This window comes from Pimephales promelas, chromosome 2 (genome assembly GCF_988280905.1).
Source record: "Pimephales promelas chromosome 2, fPimPro1.hap1.1, whole genome shotgun sequence".
NCBI classification, from domain to species: domain Eukaryota; kingdom Metazoa; phylum Chordata; class Actinopteri; order Cypriniformes; family Leuciscidae; genus Pimephales; species Pimephales promelas.
In genome coordinates this window covers 28,158,176-28,179,595 of record NC_142770.1, presented here as the reverse complement: position 1 = coordinate 28,179,595, position 21,420 = coordinate 28,158,176, and the positions used below count along the sequence as shown (strand labels likewise).

The 21,420-nt window shown below is 46.2% G+C and overlaps 8 non-coding genes and 2 pseudogenes across 8 annotated transcripts; all 10 read right to left on the bottom strand.

Moving 5' to 3' along the window:
• Positions 1-4,389: 4,389 nt before the first annotated feature.
• LOC148996360 (U1 spliceosomal RNA) lies at positions 4,390-4,554 on the bottom strand. The gene has a single exon (XR_016150270.1). It is a non-coding gene; the product is annotated as a U1 spliceosomal RNA (small nuclear RNA).
• A 333-nt stretch (positions 4,555-4,887) lies between these two features.
• Positions 4,888-5,078, bottom strand: LOC148996359 (U2 spliceosomal RNA). The gene has a single exon (XR_016148411.1). It is a non-coding gene; the product is annotated as a U2 spliceosomal RNA (small nuclear RNA).
• A 1,111-nt stretch (positions 5,079-6,189) lies between these two features.
• LOC148996358 (U1 spliceosomal RNA) lies at positions 6,190-6,354 on the bottom strand. The gene has a single exon (XR_016150269.1). It is a non-coding gene; the product is annotated as a U1 spliceosomal RNA (small nuclear RNA).
• A 333-nt stretch (positions 6,355-6,687) lies between these two features.
• Positions 6,688-6,863, bottom strand: LOC148996357 (U2 spliceosomal RNA; annotated as a pseudogene).
• Positions 6,864-13,441: 6,578 nt separating this feature from the next.
• Positions 13,442-13,606, bottom strand: LOC148996356 (U1 spliceosomal RNA). Its single transcript, XR_016150268.1, has one exon. It is a non-coding gene; the product is annotated as a U1 spliceosomal RNA (small nuclear RNA).
• A 333-nt stretch (positions 13,607-13,939) lies between these two features.
• Positions 13,940-14,130, bottom strand: LOC148996355 (U2 spliceosomal RNA). Its single transcript, XR_016148410.1, has one exon. It is a non-coding gene; the product is annotated as a U2 spliceosomal RNA (small nuclear RNA).
• A 1,111-nt stretch (positions 14,131-15,241) lies between these two features.
• Positions 15,242-15,406, bottom strand: LOC148996354 (U1 spliceosomal RNA). The gene has a single exon (XR_016150267.1). It is a non-coding gene; the product is annotated as a U1 spliceosomal RNA (small nuclear RNA).
• Positions 15,407-15,739: 333 nt separating this feature from the next.
• Positions 15,740-15,930, bottom strand: LOC148996353 (U2 spliceosomal RNA). Its single transcript, XR_016148409.1, has one exon. It is a non-coding gene; the product is annotated as a U2 spliceosomal RNA (small nuclear RNA).
• Positions 15,931-17,041: 1,111 nt separating this feature from the next.
• Positions 17,042-17,206, bottom strand: LOC148996352 (U1 spliceosomal RNA). The gene has a single exon (XR_016150265.1). It is a non-coding gene; the product is annotated as a U1 spliceosomal RNA (small nuclear RNA).
• A 333-nt stretch (positions 17,207-17,539) lies between these two features.
• LOC148996351 (U2 spliceosomal RNA) lies at positions 17,540-17,772 on the bottom strand (annotated as a pseudogene).
• Positions 17,773-21,420: the final 3,648 nt, after the last annotated feature.

Here is a 21,420-nt window from a genome sequence, read left to right as displayed (position 1 = left end):
TCATGGCTGCTGTCTTGTGTTCTCTGGATGGGGTCAGGGCGTATTTAATGTGGAGGGCAGTGAAGCGGCTGCCTAAAAACAGGTGGGGGTCTGGGAGCCCTTTTCCGCCATTCTCCTTCCTTTTCTTCACTATTTCTCTTTTGAGTCGCTCCCACTTGGACCCCCACAGGAAATAAAACACTGCCCTCTCCAGGTAGATCAGGAAGCTTTGTGGGGGACTAAAAACAGAACAGACAAGTAAAATCAGTGGTAAAATCACAGCTTTAAAAATTAAAATCTTGCCTTCAATCGTCAGGTTTCTTAGTCCCCAAAAGCCCAGTCTTTGCCTAACTTTCCCTAACATGTCAGTCCAGTTACCCTGTCCTCCACCCTCCCTGTCAAATTTAACACCTAGAATTTTCAAATTATTATCTTTAAAAACCAAATCTAGTCCACCTTTGTCAATGTTCCCCCACGGCCCGAAGAGCTGGGCCTCAGACTTGCTCCTATTGAGCTTGGCGCCTGAGGCCCGACCGTACCAGTCAGTCAAGTCCATTGCTCTTCGTACCGATAAAACGTCCGTTGCTAAAAGGGTCACGTCGTCCATGTATAAAACGCAGGTTGCCGTCAGTCCACTAGTCCCTGGAATGCCTAGTCCTTTAATCCATTTGTCCCTTCTCAAGATTTGTGCCAGTGGCTCTATACAAGCCACATACAGAAGGGGAGATAAGGGACACCCCTGACGGACGCCGCTGTAGATATTAACAGCTTTGGATAAATGCCCATTAACTACAATTCTGCTGACCAGACTGTTGTACAGCAGTCCCACCCAGGCTATGAACCGCCCTGGAAATCCCATTTTACCCAGTACCTTAAAAAGGAACTGGTGCGAGATACGGTCGAATGCTTTTTCAAAGTCTAAATTTAGGACTACTAGCCGAAGGTTTCTGTCTCTCGCATAACAGATGGCGTCTCTGATCAGCACCAGGCTGTCCGTGATCTTCCTTCCTGGCACAGCGCATGCTTGATCCGGGTGGATTACGTCCTCTAAAACTGTCGACATGCGTGTGGCTAAAATTTTGCTAAAAAGTTTACAGTCGACATTTAAAAGAGTGATGGGTCGCCAGTTCCGTAAGTCAGTCTTGTCCCCTTTCTTATGTAAGAGTGAAACTATCCCTATTCTAAAGCTGTCAGGAAGTCTTTCAAGAGTCTCAAATTCTTTAAAAACAGTCAGTAAGTCGAAAGCTAAAATATCCCAAAAAGTCAAATAAAACTCCAGAGGAAGTCCATCGGTGCCGGGGGACTTTCCTCGTTTAAAACTTTTGAGTGCTTTGTGAATTTCTAAAATGTTGAAATCTTGAGATAAAATTGTACCTTCGCCTTCGACTTTCTTTTCTAAAAACTCTAAAACCTCCTGTAATGTGTCATTGTGGACTTCTTTGGTGCTGTATAGGTTTTCATAAAATACTTCAGTTTCCTTTAAAATTTCTTTTGTGGTGTAAACCTCCCTCCCTCCACTTTTCAAAGCTGTGATTGCCCCACCCCGTGAAATAATTTTTTTAAAGAAATACCTCGTGCACCTTTCACCTTCCTCAATCTCCTTCTCCCTGCTCCTTAAAATGACACCTTTGCTTTGAATTTCGGATAAAACTGACATTTCTTGCTTTATTTCTTTGATTTCTTCACTAAAATCAATCCCATCGTTTAAAAGGTTAAAATATCTCTGTAGTCGTTTTTGCAGCCCCATCATGCGTCGATTTAATCTATTCTTTTTGATTTTTCCTATCTTTCTAAAAAACTGTCTCGTCCGTTTTTTTACCATTTCCCACCACTGTGCACGTGAGTCGTAGAAGTCTTGGAGGGTCTGCCATTGGCTGAACTGCTCCCTGTACTCACTGACTACATCTTTATCTTCCAAAAGGGAGCAGTTCAGCTTCCACAGCCCTCCCCCTGCAGTCACACCAGTGGGGAGTGAAAGGGTGCATGACAGCATTGTGTGATCTGAAAAAAAGAGGGGGGTTAATGTTGCATCGGTTGGCAGGCAGTCCCGTGTAAAAACGTAGTCAATGCGAGAGGCTCTGGTGCCGTCACCACTGAACCAGGTGAAGCCCTCCTCTCTCTGATGCATTGCTTTAAAACAGTCCACTAATTTAAAATCTCTAACTAAATCCTGCAATAAAACCGACGTTTTGTCAACTTTAAAATCCTCTGTCCTCTTCCTGTCTTTCTTGGTTAAAACGCAATTAAAATCCCCTGCTACCACTAGGGGAGCCCTACCTAACATGTGGGGCCGCAGGTCTTCTAAAAGCTCATACCTATTGTTTTTGTCTGTAAAACCATACACATTTAAAATGTTAAAATCCTTACCTAAAAAAGTCAGATTAGCTAAAATTGCCCGCCCGTCCCTCACCACAGTGCTGCCCTTCACCAAGATATTGGGGTTTTGTATTAAAATGGCGACACCGTCATTTTTATTAAAATTGGACCCACTCCAAACGGAAACTCCTGGGGTCCAAATCTCCTCCCACTTTCTGTAATTGGATAAAAAAGGCAGACCACATTCTTGTAATAAAAACACATCTGACTTAAAAGTTTTTAAAAAGGATAGGACACTCTGTGCTCGTATATTGCTCCTCACACTTCTCACATTGATGGTGGAGATAGTGAGAGCCATGAGCAGTATGGTTAAAAGGGTATGAGACATTTAAAAGCAACAAAAGGACTACAGAGATTTAATTAAAATCAGGTTATTTCTTGTTGCACTTGCCGTCCCTTTTCCCCAGAAAGCCTGGGATCAGGGAGGAAAGTGCTTGACGTCTCAGGGCTCACAGAGAGAACCTCTTGTGAAGCCTTTGGCGTCGATGTTCTTAGCTTAAAATGCAGAAAAGATACTTCATTAGGAGAGTCTGTGGGCCACACACGGTCTAGATCTTCCATGGGGGAACTATCTAGCCGGTGCGCTACCCGCAGCTTTTTCTCCTCTGTTTGGACCAGAGGAGATCTCGCAGTTCTTTTCTGCACTTGAGCATTGGGAAGAGAAGAATCTGTCTCACTCCCACTAGTTGACCCACTAGCCTCAGACACGGTGACAAGGGAGGAAGCCGTTTCCTCCTCTTTGTCGTCCACCTCTTCTTTACCATTATCATTTTGAGGATTGGCTTCCTCCCCCTGACCAGCTGTTCGAGTTGACTCCGCCCCTGTGGCCGCCCCACTTCCTTCTTCCAGTCCAATCCCTGAGGCTGGCTGAGGATTTGAATTTCCCGCCAAAACCTCAGGGCCCGCCTCCTTTATCGTTTGCTCTTTGGGTGGGGCGGCCATTTTGTTGTTTTTTAGCTTGTTGGCAAAACTTTGGGGGCAGTCTCTGTAGAGATGGGATGATTCTCCACAGAGGTTGCACTTTCTGCCATTTTTGCACTCTTCAAAAGTGTGTCCAATTTCTCTGCACTTCCTACACACTACTTCTTGGCACGCCTCGGCGAGATGCCCAAGTTGGCCACACTTGCGGCATAGCTTGGGCATCCCTTGATAATGGATGTAACCTCTATTCTCTCCCAACACAATCATAGAAGGAATTTGACTCAGGCCATGGTAGCTGTTGGGATCTGCCCATTGTTTAATGGGCACTCTCCACGCACAGCTCCAGATACCGTCTTCATCTAAAACCTTGACTGGTTGACCACGAATAGAGCAATATCTTGCCAACCATACAGCAATGTCTTCTCCACTAACTGTTTCATTAAACATCCTGACAATCACCACTTTCAGCGAATTATCAGTCAGTTTTTCCACAGTGAACATGGAGAAATTGGCTTTACACAATTCATACCGAGCCCAAAAAGTACTTAGCAAGGAAGCAGAAGCAAAACTAACGTCGAAGCCATGATTCAGGGGCAGAGTCAACAAGCAGTTAATATCAATAGCCTTAAAACCGAGAGTCTGTTGGATGCACTTCCTGGAAAAGTCCAACCTGGACATCGCCTGGAGAGTGCCATCCTCCTTTGTCTTAAATTTAAAACGCACGCTGTGGTGCCTCCTCATGCCGGCACGAGCAGCCGACATGTTGGAGGCACCACTAGCCTGCTGCGGCTAAAATCCAACAATAAATATACAATAAATAAATTAAAACCTGCTTACCTTAAAACCAGAAGATTCCTCGTAGAACGAGTCGTCAATTAAAAGCCGCTTGTCAATGTACCTCCTGAAGGGTGTATGTCCCGTGTGACAAGCAACACACGAGACCAAGTCCAACAAGAGGCGATCGCTGTCTCAGACGTCCGACCAGACCACTTGATCTTAACCAAAAGGCCGAGAAGCGATGACGCAGCGACGCCGAGGCGGGGGAGCTCAAGCTAAAGCGGGGTTAAAGCTCAAGTGGAGCTTTAACAATCTGCCCTTTTAACCAGTGTTGTCCAGGGGAGAGCGCGAACGCAGTCCCCCACTACCATAAATTATGCAGTCGAGATTCCCACATTTGGGGAATTCGCAGGGGTCAGCACAACCCAGAGTGCAATGGCCGAGCCTCGCCCTGGGTGAACCACCTTCCTGATCATGGTGTCTCCCCTGCCAGGTAAGTATGAATTCCCAGGCCTTCAGTCAGAAGCACCCTGTCCCTCTCCCCAATCCTCACCAGCGGTTTGCCAGTCAAAAAAGGGGCTTTTTTTTTTTTTTTTTGCACGCTCCGCATCCGGCTCCATGAGCCATAAATGTACATAATGCGCCGTCCCCGAATAGTGGACGGATCAGATGTTAAACCGACAGAGGAACAGGGGTTCCTTTTTGTCTTGTTTTTACACCACAATTCTACCCAGGCTAGTATAGCACATGATCACCTACAACACCCACTCACACTAGCTCCATTATCACCGTCTGCCACACAAGACCACTACATTTCTTTCATTGAACACTTTAGGAGGGTGCACCGTTCCCAGAAGTACTGCAATACCGGGTCGATGCGTGGAGTGGACGGAGCAAGCCCCTATTCCATCTCCCAGGACCAAAAATCAATTTAATATGTGGTGCCCGGGTAGGGCACGTATCAGATATTAAACTGATAAGAACAGATACTACACTTGATCTTAGCCAAAAGGCCGAGAAGCGATGACGCAGCGACGCCGAGGCGGGGGAGCCGGCAAAGGCCACGCCCACCTGGGCCGCGGCGAGAGGGTCTAAGGTCGCCGGCAAACAAGCTCAGCTCAGATTGGTTGACACCGAAAATGGATCACAACAGAGTGCACAGCAAAGACACTCTGGAGTGCAACCTGGGATTTTGGATCATCAACATTCCGCCTTAAAAGTGAGCGGGCAGACCAAAGCGTCCGTGGTAGAGACTTGAAACTCTGAGGGATGGTAGGACCGGCCCGGTACTACAACCTCACCAAGGCTCGCCCCGATCGGCCCCAAGGTGGCGCTGCAGCGATCAAAAGTACGAAATGGCTCGTAACTCCTCGACCGTCGGTCGCAGACCCAAGTGTCTTACATCACCGGAATCCTTGGCTCGAGCCGAACAAGATGCATGCCTCGGATTGGGTGGTCGCGCTGGCGAGATTTTCGGGTATTTTGGATTTTCTGAAAAACCTACTTTTGCACACTAGTCCTAGGTTTTTTGCCCGATCTGACCCAAACCGGTGCAGAAAGATTCTCTGGAGTCTGACTGCCAACAGGGATCGGGAAACAGTTGGAATTTCCATCCACGTTGGCGACGGTACGCCAAAACGTTGGGGGTGGGCGAGGCGGGCTTTACTTGAACGGCTATAACTCTCCAACGGAATGAGACAATTGCACCCAACTCGGTACACCTGTGTACGGGCTCAGCCCGTGGTCACGTGAAGAGGAATGCGGCGACTGGCCACTTGGTGGCGCTGTAAACAGAAAAAAACACAACATGGGTGGCTGTGTATCACGTGACGTTTCACACGTGCACAATGTTTTCATACCACATGATAGAACTCCTCATTCCGAACAACTTTGCCTCCAGGACAACTGCTGTGAACTAAGTCGTCCGTCAAATATTGGAGACTATTTGAAGAATTGAGGAGAAAAAAGAAAACCCTCCTCACACAGACCGGTCCTAGACTGTTTCGTATCTCTCGAGCAACCGCCGCAGTTCAACTCTCTGGACTGCCTCTGGATATTGAAGAAGTGGAGAAAAAAAACAAAACAAAAGAACCTCAAGTGGAGCTTTAACAATCTGCCCTTTTAACCAGTGTTGTCCAGGGGAGAGCGCGAACGCAGTCCCCCACTACCATAAATTATGCAGTCGAGATTCCCACATTTGGGGAATTCGCAGGGGTCAGCACAACCCAGAGTGCAATGGCCGAGCCTCGCCCTGGGTGAACCACCTTCCTGATCATGGTGTCTCCCCTGCCAGGTAAGTATGAATTCCCAGGCCTTCAGTCAGAAGCACCCTGTCCCTCTCCCCAATCCTCACCAGCGGTTTGCCAGTCAAAAAAGGGGCTTTTTTTTTTTTTTTTTGCACGCTCCGCATCCGGCTCCATGAGCCATAAATGTACATAATGCGCCGTCCCCGAATAGTGGACGGATCAGATGTTAAACCGACAGAGGAACAGGGGTTCCTTTTTGTCTTGTTTTTACACCACAATTCTACCCAGGCTAGTATAGCACATGATCACCTACAACACCCACTCACACTAGCTCCATTATCACCGTCTGCCACACAAGACCACTACATTTCTTTCATTGAACACTTTAGGAGGGTGCACCGTTCCCAGAAGTACTGCAATACCGGGTCGATGCGTGGAGTGGACGGAGCAAGCCCCTATTCCATCTCCCAGGACCAAAAATCAATTTAATATGTGGTGCCCGGGTAGGGCACGTATCAGATATTAAACTGATAAGAACAGATTTTTTTTCTTTCGAAAAGTTTTATTGTCACAGTGTCATTCCATTATTTCCATTTGCATGTACATTTTTTCTTTTAGATCACATTTTTACACATATTAAAAGGGACACATTATTTACTGTTAAAAGTTTCTTGTGTTTGTGTGTTGTGTAAAAAGTCCATGTATGTTTTAAAAGAAAGGTAAATGGTTTAAATAATAGGAATAAAACAATAAAACATGTCAGATAAAAACCAATAAAACAATAAATTATGCCACATAAAACATCTCTTGTACAGGATCGAGGGTGAGTCCCTATCAAGAATGTCCATTCACTCCAGGTCTCCAGAACAGGCCCCGGACTCCTCGCTTCCAGCGCCCAGCGGAGATCCCCTCTCCTCCGGCCCGCTGGCCCGCTGTTCCCGTAGCCAGTGTGGTGAGGGTGCATCTACGGGCGGCCAGGGTCGGGGGTGGCCGGGACCTCTTTGGTGTGACCCCAGCCCCCCCATCCGAATAACGACGTCCGGCGCCTCCTGCAGCGCAGATCTAACTAATTGCTCGCACGCGTGGAGGGGCACCGTAACGCGTTTCCCCACCAGCAGGTTTCTGGTGGCCCAGATGGCATCCTTGATATGGTTGAGGGTGAGCCAGAGCGAGGTAAATTGCTGTGATGTTAGCTCCTTCAAGCCCTGACCCACCCCCAGGATGGCGAGCCTGTATCCCACCTGGGCCCGACCCGCCGGCAGGCACGGGAAAACCAGGGGGCTGGTCTTGGCCCACAGGTCCCGCGCAGCACCGCACTCCCAGAGCAGATGGTAGACGGTCTCCGGGGAACCACATCCGGACCGTGGGCAGGTGGGGTTTTTGGCCATGCCTCTGGAGTGCATAACCGCCCTGACCGGGAGGATCTCATGGGCCACCATCCACGACAAGTCCTTAAGCCTGTTCTGGAGAGCTGGGTGGGCTGCGTTCCTCCAAACGTCTTTGGCCTCACCTAGTGTGAGGCCTGGAACTGGACTCACCGATTCTCGATCCTGCACAAGAGAGACAAGAGACTTGTGGTTAGTTAAAACAGTGGCATCATTCGTTTCTAAAAGGTATTTCTTTAAAAAATTCTTAATAAAAAGATGTTCTTTTGACAGATTAAAAGACACTGGACATTTAAGATCAACGGGTAAAATTTTCAAAGATCTTAAGTATGACCCCATCCAGAATCGGGTCATGGCTGCTGTCTTGTGTTCTCTGGATGGGGTCAGGGCGTATTTAATGTGGAGGGCAGTGAAGCGGCTGCCTAAAAACAGGTGGGGGTCTGGGAGCCCTTTTCCACCATTCTCCTTCCTTTTCTTCACTACTTCTCTTTTGAGTCGCTCCCACTTGGACCCCCACAGGAAATAAAACACTGCTCTCTCCAGGTCAATCAGGAAGCTTCGTGGGGGACTAAAAACAGAACAGACAAGTAAAATCAGTGGTAAAATCACAGCTTTAAAAATTAAAATCTTGCCTTCAATCGTCAGATTTCTTAGTCCCCAAAAGCCCAGTCTTTGCCTAACTTTCCCTAACATGTCAGTCCAGTTACCCTGTCCTCCACCCTCCCTGTCAAATTTAACACCTAAAATTTTCAAATTATTATCTTTAAAATCCAAATCTAGTCCACCTTTGTCAACGTTCCCCCACGGCCCGAAGAGCTGGGCCTCAGACTTGCTCCTATTGAGCTTGGCGCCTGAGGCCCGACCGTACCAGTCAGTCAAGTCCATTGCTCTTCGTACCGATAAAACGTCCGTTGCTAAAAGGGTCACGTCGTCCATGTATAAAACGCAGGTTGCCGTCAGTCCACTAGTCCCTGGAATGCCTAGTCCTTTAATCCATTTGTCCCTTCTCAAGATTTGTGCCAGTGGCTCTATACAAGCCACATACAGAAGGGGAGATAAGGGACACCCCTGACGGACGCCGCTGTAGATATTAACAGCTTTGGATAAATGCCCATTAACTACAATTCTGCTGACCAGACTGTTGTACAGCAGTCCCACCCAGGCTATGAACCGCCCTGGAAATCCCATTTTACCCAGTACCTTAAAAAGGAACTGGTGCGAGATACGGTCGAATGCTTTTTCAAAGTCTAAATTTAGGACTACTAGCCGAAGGTTTCTGTCTCTCGCATAACAGATGGCGTCTCTGATCAGCACCAGGCTGTCCGTGATCTTCCTTCCTGGCACAGCGCATGCTTGATCCGGGTGGATTACGTCCTCTAAAACTGTCGACATGCGTGTGGCTAAAATTTTGCTAAAAAGTTTACAGTCGACATTTAAAAGAGTGATGGGTCGCCAGTTCCGTAAGTCAGTCTTGTCCCCTTTCTTATGTAAGAGTGAAACTATCCCTATTCTAAAGCTGTCAGGAAGTCTTTCAAGAGTCTCAAATTCTTTAAAAACAGTCAGTAAGTCGAAAGCTAAAATATCCCAAAAAGTCAAATAAAACTCCAGAGGAAGTCCATCGGTGCCGGGGGACTTTCCTCGTTTAAAACTTTTGAGTGCTTTGTGAATTTCTAAAATGTTGAAATCTTGAGATAAAATTGTACCTTCGCCTTCGACTTTCTTTTCTAAAAACTCTAAAACCTCCTGTAATGTGTCATTGTGGACTTCTTTGGTGCTGTATAGGTTTTCATAAAATACTTCAGTTTCCTTTAAAATTTCTTTTGTGGTGTAAACCTCCCTCCCTCCACTTTTCAAAGCTGTGATTGCCCCACCCCGTGAAATAATTTTTTTAAAGAAATACCTTGTGCACCTTTCACCTTCCTCAATCTCCTTCTCCCTGCTCCTTAAAATGACACCTTTGCTTTGAATTTCGGATAAAACTGACATTTCTTGCTTTATTTCTTTGATTTCTTCACTAAAATCAATCCCATCGTTTAAAAGGTTAAAATATCTCTGTAGTCGTTTTTGCAGCCCCATCATGCGTCGATTTAATCTATTCTTTTTGATTTTTCCTATCTTTCTAAAAAACTGTCTCGTCCGTTCTTTTACCATCTCCCACCACTGTGCACGTGAGTCGTAGAAGTCTTGGAGGGTCTGCCATTGGCTGAACTGCTCCCTGTACTCACTGACTACATCTTTATCTTCCAAAAGGGAGCAGTTCAGCTTCCACAGCCCTCCCCCTGCAGTCACACCAGTGGGGAGTGAAAGGGTGCATGACAGCATTGTGTGATCTGAAAAAAAGAGGGGGGTTAATGTTGCATCGGTTGGCAGGCAGTCCCGTGTAAAAACGTAGTCAATGCGAGAGGCTCTGGTGCCGTCACCACTGAACCAGGTGAAGCCCTCCTCTCTCTGATGCATTGCTTTAAAACAGTCCACTAATTTAAAATCTCTAACTAAATCCTGCAATAAAACCGACGTTTTGTCAACTTTAAAATCCTCTGTCCTCTTCCTGTCTTTCTTGGTTAAAACGCAATTAAAATCCCCTGCTACCACTAGGGGAGCCCTACCTAACATGTGGGGCCGCAGGTCTTCTAAAAGCTCATACCTATTGTTTTTGTCTGTAAAACCATACACATTTAAAATGTTAAAATCCTTACCTAAAAAAGTCAGATTAGCTAAAATTGCCCGCCCGTCCCTCACCACAGTGCTGCCCTTCACCAAGATATTGGGGTTTTGTATTAAAATGGCGACACCGTCATTTTTATTAAAATTGGACCCACTCCAAACGGAAACTCCTGGGGTCCAAATCTCCTCCCACTTTCTGTAATTGGATAAAAAAGGCAGGCCACATTCTTGTAATAAAAACACATCTGACTTAAAAGTTTTTAAAAAGGATAGGACACTCTGTGCTCGTATATTGCTCCTCACACTTCTCACATTGATGGTGGAGATAGTGAGAGCCATGAGCAGTATGGTTAAAAGGGTATGAGACATTTAAAAGCAACAAAAGGACTACAGAGATTTAATTAAAATCAGGTTATTTCTTGTTGCACTTGCCGTCCCTTTTCCCCAGAAAGCCTGGGATCAGGGAGGAAAGTGCTTGACGTCTCAGGGCTCACAGAGAGAACCTCTTGTGAAGCCTTTGGCGTCGATGTTCTTAGCTTAAAATGCAGAAAAGATACTTCATTAGGAGAGTCTGTGGGCCACACACGGTCTAGATCTTCCATGGGGGAACTATCTAGCCGGTGCGCTACCCGCAGCTTTTTCTCCTCTGTTTGGACCAGAGGAGATCTCGCAGTTCTTTTCTGCACTTGAGCATTGGGAAGAGAAGAATCTGTCTCACTCCCACTAGTTGACCCACTAGCCTCAGACACGGTGACAAGGGAGGAAGCCGTTTCCTCCTCTTTGTCGTCCACCTCTTCTTTACCATTATCATTTTGAGGATTGGCTTCCTCCCCCTGACCAGCTGTTCGAGTTGACTCCGCCCCTGTGGCCGCCCCACTTCCTTCTTCCAGTCCAATCCCTGAGGCTGGCTGAGGATTTGAATTTCCCGCCAAAACCTCAGGGCCCGCCTCCTTTATCGTTTGCTCTTTGGGTGGGGCGGCCATTTTGTTGTTTTTTAGCTTGTTGGCAAAACTTTGGGGGCAGTCTCTGTAGAGATGGGATGATTCTCCACAGAGGTTGCACTTTCTGCCATTTTTGCACTCTTCAAAAGTGTGTCCAATTTCTCTGCACTTCCTACACACTACTTCTTGGCACGCCTCGGCGAGATGCCCAAGTTGGCCACACTTGCGGCATAGCTTGGGCATCCCTTGATAATGGATGTAACCTCTATTCTCTCCCAACACAATCATAGAAGGAATTTGACTCAGGCCATGGTAGCTGTTGGGATCTGCCCATTGTTTAATGGGCACTCTCCACGCACAGCTCCAGATACCGTCTTCATCTAAAACCTTGACTGGTTGACCACGAATAGAGCAATATCTTGCCAACCATACAGCAATGTCTTCTCCACTAACTGTTTCATTAAACATCCTGACAATCACCACTTTCAGCGAATTATCAGTCAGTTTTTCCACAGTGAACATGGAGAAATTGGCTTTACACAATTCATACCGAGCCCAAAAAGTACTTAGCAAGGAAGCAGAAGCAAAACTAACGTCGAAGCCATGATTCAGGGGCAGAGTCAACAAGCAGTTAATATCAATAGCCTTAAAACCGAGAGTCTGTTGGATGCACTTCCTGGAAAAGTCCAACCTGGACATCGCCTGGAGAGTGCCATCCTCCTTTGTCTTAAATTTAAAACGCACGCTGTGGTGCCTCCTCATGCCGGCACGAGCAGCCGACATGTTGGAGGCACCACTAGCCTGCTGCGGCTAAAATCCAACAATAAATATACAATAAATAAATTAAAACCTGCTTACCTTAAAACCAGAAGATTCCTCGTAGAACGAGTCGTCAATTAAAAGCCGCTTGTCAATGTACCTCCTGAAGGGTGTATGTCCCGTGTGACAAGCAACACACGAGACCAAGTCCAACAAGAGGCGATCGCTGTCTCAGACGTCCGACCAGACCACTTGATCTTAGCCAAAAGGCCGAGAAGCGATGACGCAGCGACGCCGAGGCGGGGGAGCCGGCAAAGGCCACGCCCACCTGGGCCGCGGCGAGAGGGTCTAAGGTCGCCGGCAAACAAGCTCAGCTCAGATTGGTTGACACCGAAAATGGATCACAACAGAGTGCACAGCAAAGACACTCTGGAGTGCAACCTGGGATTTTGGATCATCAACATTCCGCCTTAAAAGTGAGCGGGCAGACCAAAGCGTCCGTGGTAGAGACTTGAAACTCTGAGGGATGGTAGGACCGGCCCGGTACTACAACCTCACCAAGGCTCGCCCCGATCGGCCCCAAGGTGGCGCTGCAGCGATCAAAAGTACGAAATGGCTCGTAACTCCTCGACCGTCGGTCGCAGACCCAAGTGTCTTACATCACCGGAATCCTTGGCTCGAGCCGAACAAGATGCATGCCTCGGATTGGGTGGTCGCGCTGGCGAGATTTTCGGGTATTTTGGATTTTCTGAAAAACCTACTTTTGCACACTAGTCCTAGGTTTTTTGCCCGATCTGACCCAAACCGGTGCAGAAAGATTCTCTGGAGTCTGACTGCCAACAGGGATCGGGAAACAGTTGGAATTTCCATCCACGTTGGCGACGGTACGCCAAAACGTTGGGGGTGGGCGAGGCGGGCTTTACTTGAACGGCTATAACTCTCCAACGGAATGAGACAATTGCACCCAACTCGGTACACCTGTGTACGGGCTCAGCCCGTGGTCACGTGAAGAGGAATGCGGCGACTGGCCACTTGGTGGCGCTGTAAACAGAAAAAAACACAACATGGGTGGCTGTGTATCACGTGACGTTTCACACGTGCACAATGTTTTCATACCACATGATAGAACTCCTCATTCCGAACAACTTTGCCTCCAGGACAACTGCTGTGAACTAAGTCGTCCGTCAAATATTGGAGACTATTTGAAGAATTGAGGAGAAAAAAGAAAACCCTCCTCACACAGACCGGTCCTAGACTGTTTCGTATCTCTCGAGCAACCGCCGCAGTTCAACTCTCTGGACTGCCTCTGGATATTGAAGAAGTGGAGAAAAAAAACAAAACAAAAGAACCTCAAGTGGAGCTTTAACAATCTGCCCTTTTAACCAGTGTTGTCCAGGGGAGAGCGCGAACGCAGTCCCCCACTACCATAAATTATGCAGTCGAGATTCCCACATTTGGGGAATTCGCAGGGGTCAGCACAACCCAGAGTGCAATGGCCGAGCCTCGCCCTGGGTGAACCACCTTCCTGATCATGGTGTCTCCCCTGCCAGGTAAGTATGAATTCCCAGGCCTTCAGTCAGAAGCACCCTGTCCCTCTCCCCAATCCTCACCAGCGGTTTGCCAGTCAAAAAAGGGGCTTTTTTTTTTTTTTTTTGCACGCTCCGCATCCGGCTCCATGAGCCATAAATGTACATAATGCGCCGTCCCCGAATAGTGGACGGATCAGATGTTAAACCGACAGAGGAACAGGGGTTCCTTTTTGTCTTGTTTTTACACCACAATTCTACCCAGGCTAGTATAGCACATGATCACCTACAACACCCACTCACACTAGCTCCATTATCACCGTCTGCCACACAAGACCACTACATTTCTTTCATTGAACACTTTAGGAGGGTGCACCGTTCCCAGAAGTACTGCAATACCGGGTCGATGCGTGGAGTGGACGGAGCAAGCCCCTATTCCATCTCCCAGGACCAAAAATCAATTTAATATGTGGTGCCCGGGTAGGGCACGTATCAGATATTAAACTGATAAGAACAGATACTACACTTGATCTTAGCCAAAAGGCCGAGAAGCGATGACGCAGCGACGCCGAGGCGGGGGAGCCGGCAAAGGCCACGCCCACCTGGGCCGCGGCGAGAGGGTCTAAGGTCGCCGGCAAACAAGCTCAGCTCAGATTGGTTGACACCGAAAATGGATCACAACAGAGTGCACAGCAAAGACACTCTGGAGTGCAACCTGGGATTTTGGATCATCAACATTCCGCCTTAAAAGTGAGCGGGCAGACCAAAGCGTCCGTGGTAGAGACTTGAAACTCTGAGGGATGGTAGGACCGGCCCGGTACTACAACCTCACCAAGGCTCGCCCCGATCGGCCCCAAGGTGGCGCTGCAGCGATCAAAAGTACGAAATGGCTCGTAACTCCTCGACCGTCGGTCGCAGACCCAAGTGTCTTACATCACCGGAATCCTTGGCTCGAGCCGAACAAGATGCATGCCTCGGATTGGGTGGTCGCGCTGGCGAGATTTTCGGGTATTTTGGATTTTCTGAAAAACCTACTTTTGCACACTAGTCCTAGGTTTTTTGCCCGATCTGACCCAAACCGGTGCAGAAAGATTCTCTGGAGTCTGACTGCCAACAGGGATCGGGAAACAGTTGGAATTTCCATCCACGTTGGCGACGGTACGCCAAAACGTTGGGGGTGGGCGAGGCGGGCTTTACTTGAACGGCTATAACTCTCCAACGGAATGAGACAATTGCACCCAACTCGGTACACCTGTGTACGGGCTCAGCCCGTGGTCACGTGAAGAGGAATGCGGCGACTGGCCACTTGGTGGCGCTGTAAACAGAAAAAAACACAACATGGGTGGCTGTGTATCACGTGACGTTTCACACGTGCACAATGTTTTCATACCACATGATAGAACTCCTCATTCCGAACAACTTTGCCTCCAGGACAACTGCTGTGAACTAAGTCGTCCGTCAAATATTGGAGACTATTTGAAGAATTGAGGAGAAAAAAGAAAACCCTCCTCACACAGACCGGTCCTAGACTGTTTCGTATCTCTCGAGCAACCGCCGCAGTTCAACTCTCTGGACTGCCTCTGGATATTGAAGAAGTGGAGAAAAAAAACAAAACAAAAGAACCTCAAGGGGAGCTTTAACAATCTGCCCTTTTAACCAGTGTTGTCCAGGGGAGAGCGCGAACGCAGTCCCCCACTACCATAAATTATGCAGTCGAGATTCCCACATTTGGGGAATTCGCAGGGGTCAGCACAACCCAGAGTGCAATGGCCGAGCCTCGCCCTGGGTGAACCACCTTCCTGATCATGGTGTCTCCCCTGCCAGGTAAGTATGAATTCCCAGGCCTTCAGTCAGAAGCACCCTGTCCCTCTCCCCAATCCTCACCAGCGGTTTGCCAGTCAAAAAAGGGGCTTTTTTTTTTTTTTTTTGCACGCTCCGCATCCGGCTCCATGAGCCATAAATGTACATAATGCGCCGTCCCCGAATAGTGGACGGATCAGATGTTAAACCGACAGAGGAACAGGGGTTCCTTTTTGTCTTGTTTTTACACCACAATTCTACCCAGGCTAGTATAGCACATGATCACCTACAACACCCACTCACACTAGCTCCATTATCACCGTCTGCCACACAAGACCACTACATTTCTTTCATTGAACACTTTAGGAGGGTGCACCGTTCCCAGAAGTACTGCAATACCGGGTCGATGCGTGGAGTGGACGGAGCAAGCCCCTATTCCATCTCCCAGGACCAAAAATCAATTTAATATGTGGTGCCCGGGTAGGGCACGTATCAGATATTAAACTGATAAGAACAGATACTACACTTGATCTTAGCCAAAAGGCCGAGAAGCGATGACGCAGCGACGCCGAGGCGGGGGAGCCGGCAAAGGCCACGCCCACCTGGGCCGCGGCGAGAGGGTCTAAGGTCGCCGGCAAACAAGCTCAGCTCAGATTGGTTGACACCGAAAATGGATCACAACAGAGTGCACAGCAAAGACACTCTGGAGTGCAACCTGGGATTTTGGATCATCAACATTCCGCCTTAAAAGTGAGCGGGCAGACCAAAGCGTCCGTGGTAGAGACTTGAAACTCTGAGGGATGGTAGGACCGGCCCGGTACTACAACCTCACCAAGGCTCGCCCCGATCGGCCCCAAGGTGGCGCTGCAGCGATCAAAAGTACGAAATGGCTCGTAACTCCTCGACCGTCGGTCGCAGACCCAAGTGTCTTACATCACCGGAATCCTTGGCTCGAGCCGAACAAGATGCATGCCTCGGATTGGGTGGTCGCGCTGGCGAGATTTTCGGGTATTTTGGATTTTCTGAAAAACCTACTTTTGCACACTAGTCCTAGGTTTTTTGCCCGATCTGACCCAAACCGGTGCAGAAAGATTCTCTGGAGTCTGACTGCCAACAGGGATCGGGAAACAGTTGGAATTTCCATCCACGTTGGCGACGGTACGCCAAAACGTTGGGGGTGGGCGAGGCGGGCTTTACTTGAACGGCTATAACTCTCCAACGGAATGAGACAATTGCACCCAACTCGGTACACCTGTGTACGGGCTCAGCCCGTGGTCACGTGAAGAGGAATGCGGCGACTGGCCACTTGGTGGCGCTGTAAACAGAAAAAAACACAACATGGGTGGCTGTGTATCACGTGACGTTTCACACGTGCACAATGTTTTCATACCACATGATAGAACTCCTCATTCCGAACAACTTTGCCTCCAGGACAACTGCTGTGAACTAAGTCGTCCGTCAAATATTGGAGACTATTTGAAGAATTGAGGAGAAAAAAGAAAACCCTCCTCACACAGACCGGTCCTAGACTGTTTCGTATCTCTCGAGCAACCGCCGCAGTTCAACTCTCTGGACTGCCTCTGGATATTGAAGAAGTGGAGAAAAAAAACAAAACAAAAGAACCTCAAGTGGAGCTTTAACAATCTGCCCTTTTAACCAGTGTTGTCCAGGGGAGAGCGCGAACGCAGTCCCCCACTACCATAAATTATGCAGTCGAGATTCCCACATTTGGGGAATTCGCAGGGGTCAGCACAACCCAGAGTGCAATGGCCGAGCCTCGCCCTGGGTGAACCACCTTCCTGATCATGGTGTCTCCCCTGCCAGGTAAGTATGAATTCCCAGGCCTTCAGTCAGAAGCACCCTGTCCCTCTCCCCAATCCTCACCAGCGGTTTGCCAGTCAAAAAAGGGGCTTTTTTTTTTTTTTTTTGCACGCTCCGCATCCGGCTCCATGAGCCATAAATGTACATAATGCGCCGTCCCCGAATAGTGGACGGATCAGATGTTAAACCGACAGAGGAACAGGGGTTCCTTTTTGTCTTGTTTTTACACCACAATTCTACCCAGGCTAGTATAGCACATGATCACCTACAACACCCACTCACACTAGCTCCATTATCACCGTCTGCCACACAAGACCACTACATTTCTTTCATTGAACACTTTAGGAGGGTGCACCGTTCCCAGAAGTACTGCAATACCGGGTCGATGCGTGGAGTGGACGGAGCAAGCCCCTATTCCATCTCCCAGGACCAAAAATCAATTTAATATGTGGTGCCCGGGTAGGGCACGTATCAGATATTAAACTGATAAGAACAGATTTTTTTTTTTTTTTTTTTTTTTTTTATTATTTATTTATTTACAGTACAATGTTTTTCCAATTCACCCCACAAAAGCAAATATTCATCTTTTTCCATTCTTATTTTCCATATTTTAGCTTCCATTAACACTTTGTATTTCAATTCATACCACAATTGCTTTGATGTTCTACCTTCTCTTTTCTTTTTTACTTGAGCATTCCGTTCCTCCCACAATATCTCTTTACCAATACTTATTATGCACCAGATTATCCTTTCCTTTTTTGACTGTCCCAACCCTTTTCCTCCTACAATTAAGTCAGGGTTCAAAACAATATCAATTCTTACTAACCTTAACAGTTGTTGTATTCTTTTCCAAAAGCAATGAGCTAAATAACATTCACAAAAAACATGATGTAGAGTCTCGTCCCCTGGACAACCTCTTGGACAACCTCTTGTGCCTGTAGATCCTTGATTATACAATCTTTCCCTCACCGGCAATCTATTCAAAGCTACGAGCCAATTCAAATCCTTCCTCTCATTACTTAAATTTTCATGTTGAATACATTTCCACTTAACTTTTTTCTTTCTCATTTCTGCTTGTTGTGTTACTACCATTTTCTCTTTTAAATCTTGATATAATTGTTTATGATTTTTTAGTAACTCCTCCTTTACACAACCAGGATGGGCTCTTAAAAACAAAATTAACTTTTCATATTGCCAAGGTCTACTCTCAGCCTTTGGTCCTCTGTTGTCCAAGGGAACAATTCTCCTTAATGGCAGAGCTGCCCACAATTTTACAAAATACATAGCTTTATGCTCCACATTATTTATAAGTATCTTACATAAAAAACAAATGTAAAGTACCTCTAACTTTAAAGGAATACACACCACCGCTCTACCTCCTTCTTCAACCTCTAGGTACATCTGTTCCCTTTTAACAGGTTCATATTTCCCACCCCATATAAATGAAAAGACCAACCTAGTCAAAATTAATTTACTTTTCGCAGGAATTGGAAAGATTAGGGCTAAGTAAATCAAACTAGACAACAGATCTACCTTAACTACTAACCCCTTCCCCGTAATACTAAGCTTTCTGCTCCTCCAAATGTTCAATTTCTTTTTTACCCTCTCAATTTTTTCCTCCCAATTTAGTTTAGCCGAATCTTTATGATAAAATTTAACCCCCAAAATTTTGATTCCCGTAGGACACAACGAAAAACCGTGCCTCACCTCTTTCCTTCCTTTCCATTTTCCACAATACATTAATGATGATTTGGCATAGTTTATGGCCGAGCCAGTAGCTGCACAATACATTTCCAATATTTGCACCACTTTATCCAACCCTCTATCTGTAGACATAAATACAGTTGTATCGTCTGCATACTGAGATACTTTTACCCGTTCACCCAACCCTCCCGGTATGTGCACTCCTTCAATGTATTGCTCGTTCCTTATTCTTTCTGCCAAAGGCTCTATAAACAAGACATACAACAGAGGAGACAATGGACATCCCTGCCTAACACCTCCCCTTTGTTCAATCGGTTCACTCAAAACCCCATTTATCTTCACCCTACTATGTACTTCATTATATAGGACCCTTACCCATGAGATAAACTCTTCCCCAACATTCATTTCCCCTAATACCTTAAATAAGAATTCATGGTTAACCCTGTCGAAGGCTTTCTCCTGATCTAGACTCAGTATGCACAAAGGCAGATCTCTCTCTTCAACCCAGCTAATGATATCTCTTATGAGCAATAAATTAAAAGAACCAGCCCTTCCCTTAACCCCACAAGTTTGATCTGGATTCACTAATACCGACATCACCTCCAGTAACCTATTTGTTAAACACTTACTTAAAATTTTATAATCAGTTGTTAAAACGGTTATTGGTCTCCAATTTTTTATATCTTTTTTTTCACCTTTCTTGTGGATTAGGTGTATTACCCCCGAACTCATAGACTCAGTTAACTTGCCTGTCTTATACACCTCTCTATATACCATCACCAAATCTTTTTTTATGATGTCCCAAAAGCACCCATAAAACTCTTTCGGCAACCCATCCCCCCCTGGAGTTTTATTCCCTTTCATTGAGGTAAGGGCTGCTTTAATTTCCTCTTCCTTGATCTCACCCCCTATTTTTTCTCTATGTTTCTTAAGTAGGACTCTCTTTATACCTCCCAATAACTCCCCTTCCTTCCTCCCATCTACCTCTCTTTTAGAAAACAGTTCCTTATAAAAGCCACAGACATATTTAAACATGTTTTCTTTACCTTTAACTTCTCCTTTTTCTGACATAAACCCATCAATTATTTCCCCTCTCTGTTTCTGTTTTATTGTTTGAAAAAAATATTTAGTTACTTTCTCATCTTTTTCCCTTTCCTCTACCTTTGCTAAAAACGCAAACTCCTTTGCCTTTTTAGTATAGTACATTTTAATTTTCCCCTTTATGTCCGCAATTTCCTCCTCTCTCACCTCTAACCCAACATTTTGATTTGCCATTATTTTTTGCAATCTATTATTGTCCTTCCAAACCTCCCTCCTTTCCTGTCTTCTTTTCTTTTCTGTATATCTTATGCAAAACCCCGCAATTTCTTTTTTCATCACCTCCCACCATTCTAAAAGCGATACATACCCCACTTTAAACTCTTGCCATAATTTGTAAAAATCTTTAAATTCCTTTTTAAATATATCATCCTCCAACAAACTAATATTCATCTTCCAATAGCCCTTACCCATGCTTACCTCATTATTAACTATTGTGACTAACAACATTCCATGATCCGAACACCAACATGGTACAATCCTCAACTCTTTTATTTCTATCCCCTGTGTTATAAAAAAATAATCTAATCTACTTCTATTGCCCCTCGTATTACCCCATGTAAACCCTGGATCATCTTTATAACATTTCCTATATGCATCCTGTAAGAAATGCTCTCCTAATTCCTCTTTTAAGTAAATCCCTGAGAAGTCAATTTCCCCATTTTTTTCCAAACTGTCCAACGTTATATTGAAATCACCCCCCATTATTACACATCTATTGGTATCCCATAAATTTGGTAAGTTTTTGAAAAATTCCAGTCTTTTACTTCTATTACAGGGTGCATATACATTAATAAAGCGATATTTATACTCACCCCATCGTGCATCCAGACATTGTAATCTCCCCGGCACAAGAGATACATAATTCTCTATCATGAATCCATTTTTCTTAAACACTATCCCCAGTCCATCTGAATGTACATTCCCAATACTCCAATATGACACCCCGGAAGTCCATTCTTTAGAAAAAGTTATTGTATCTTCTTCTCCTTTCAGGTGACACTCTTGTAGGAATGCCACCTCGAAGTCCATAGATAACAGAGAACAAAACAGAGCACCCCTCTTTCCAGCATCCCTCAAACCTCTCACATTGAGAGATACAAACTTCAAGTCCATCATTCATAAAGATCATCAGGTAACGTTTTCTTCTTCTTTCCATTTCTTTTCTCCTTGTCTGTGCCTTCTATGAATCCAGTGGTCCCTATAAAAAACTCCACGTCTTCCCTCGATAGGAAACTACCAGACATCGACCCCAGCTCCGAAACCTCCACCTCTTCCTCTGATGTTACCACAGGAGGCACTATCAGGGACCCAGCCATCGACGATCCATCCGCAAACTCAGGTAAGCTCAAAGACTCCTCATCATCCGTCCGCTGATCCAGCACACTAAATGAATTTGATACCTCAATCTTATTTTCTTCCT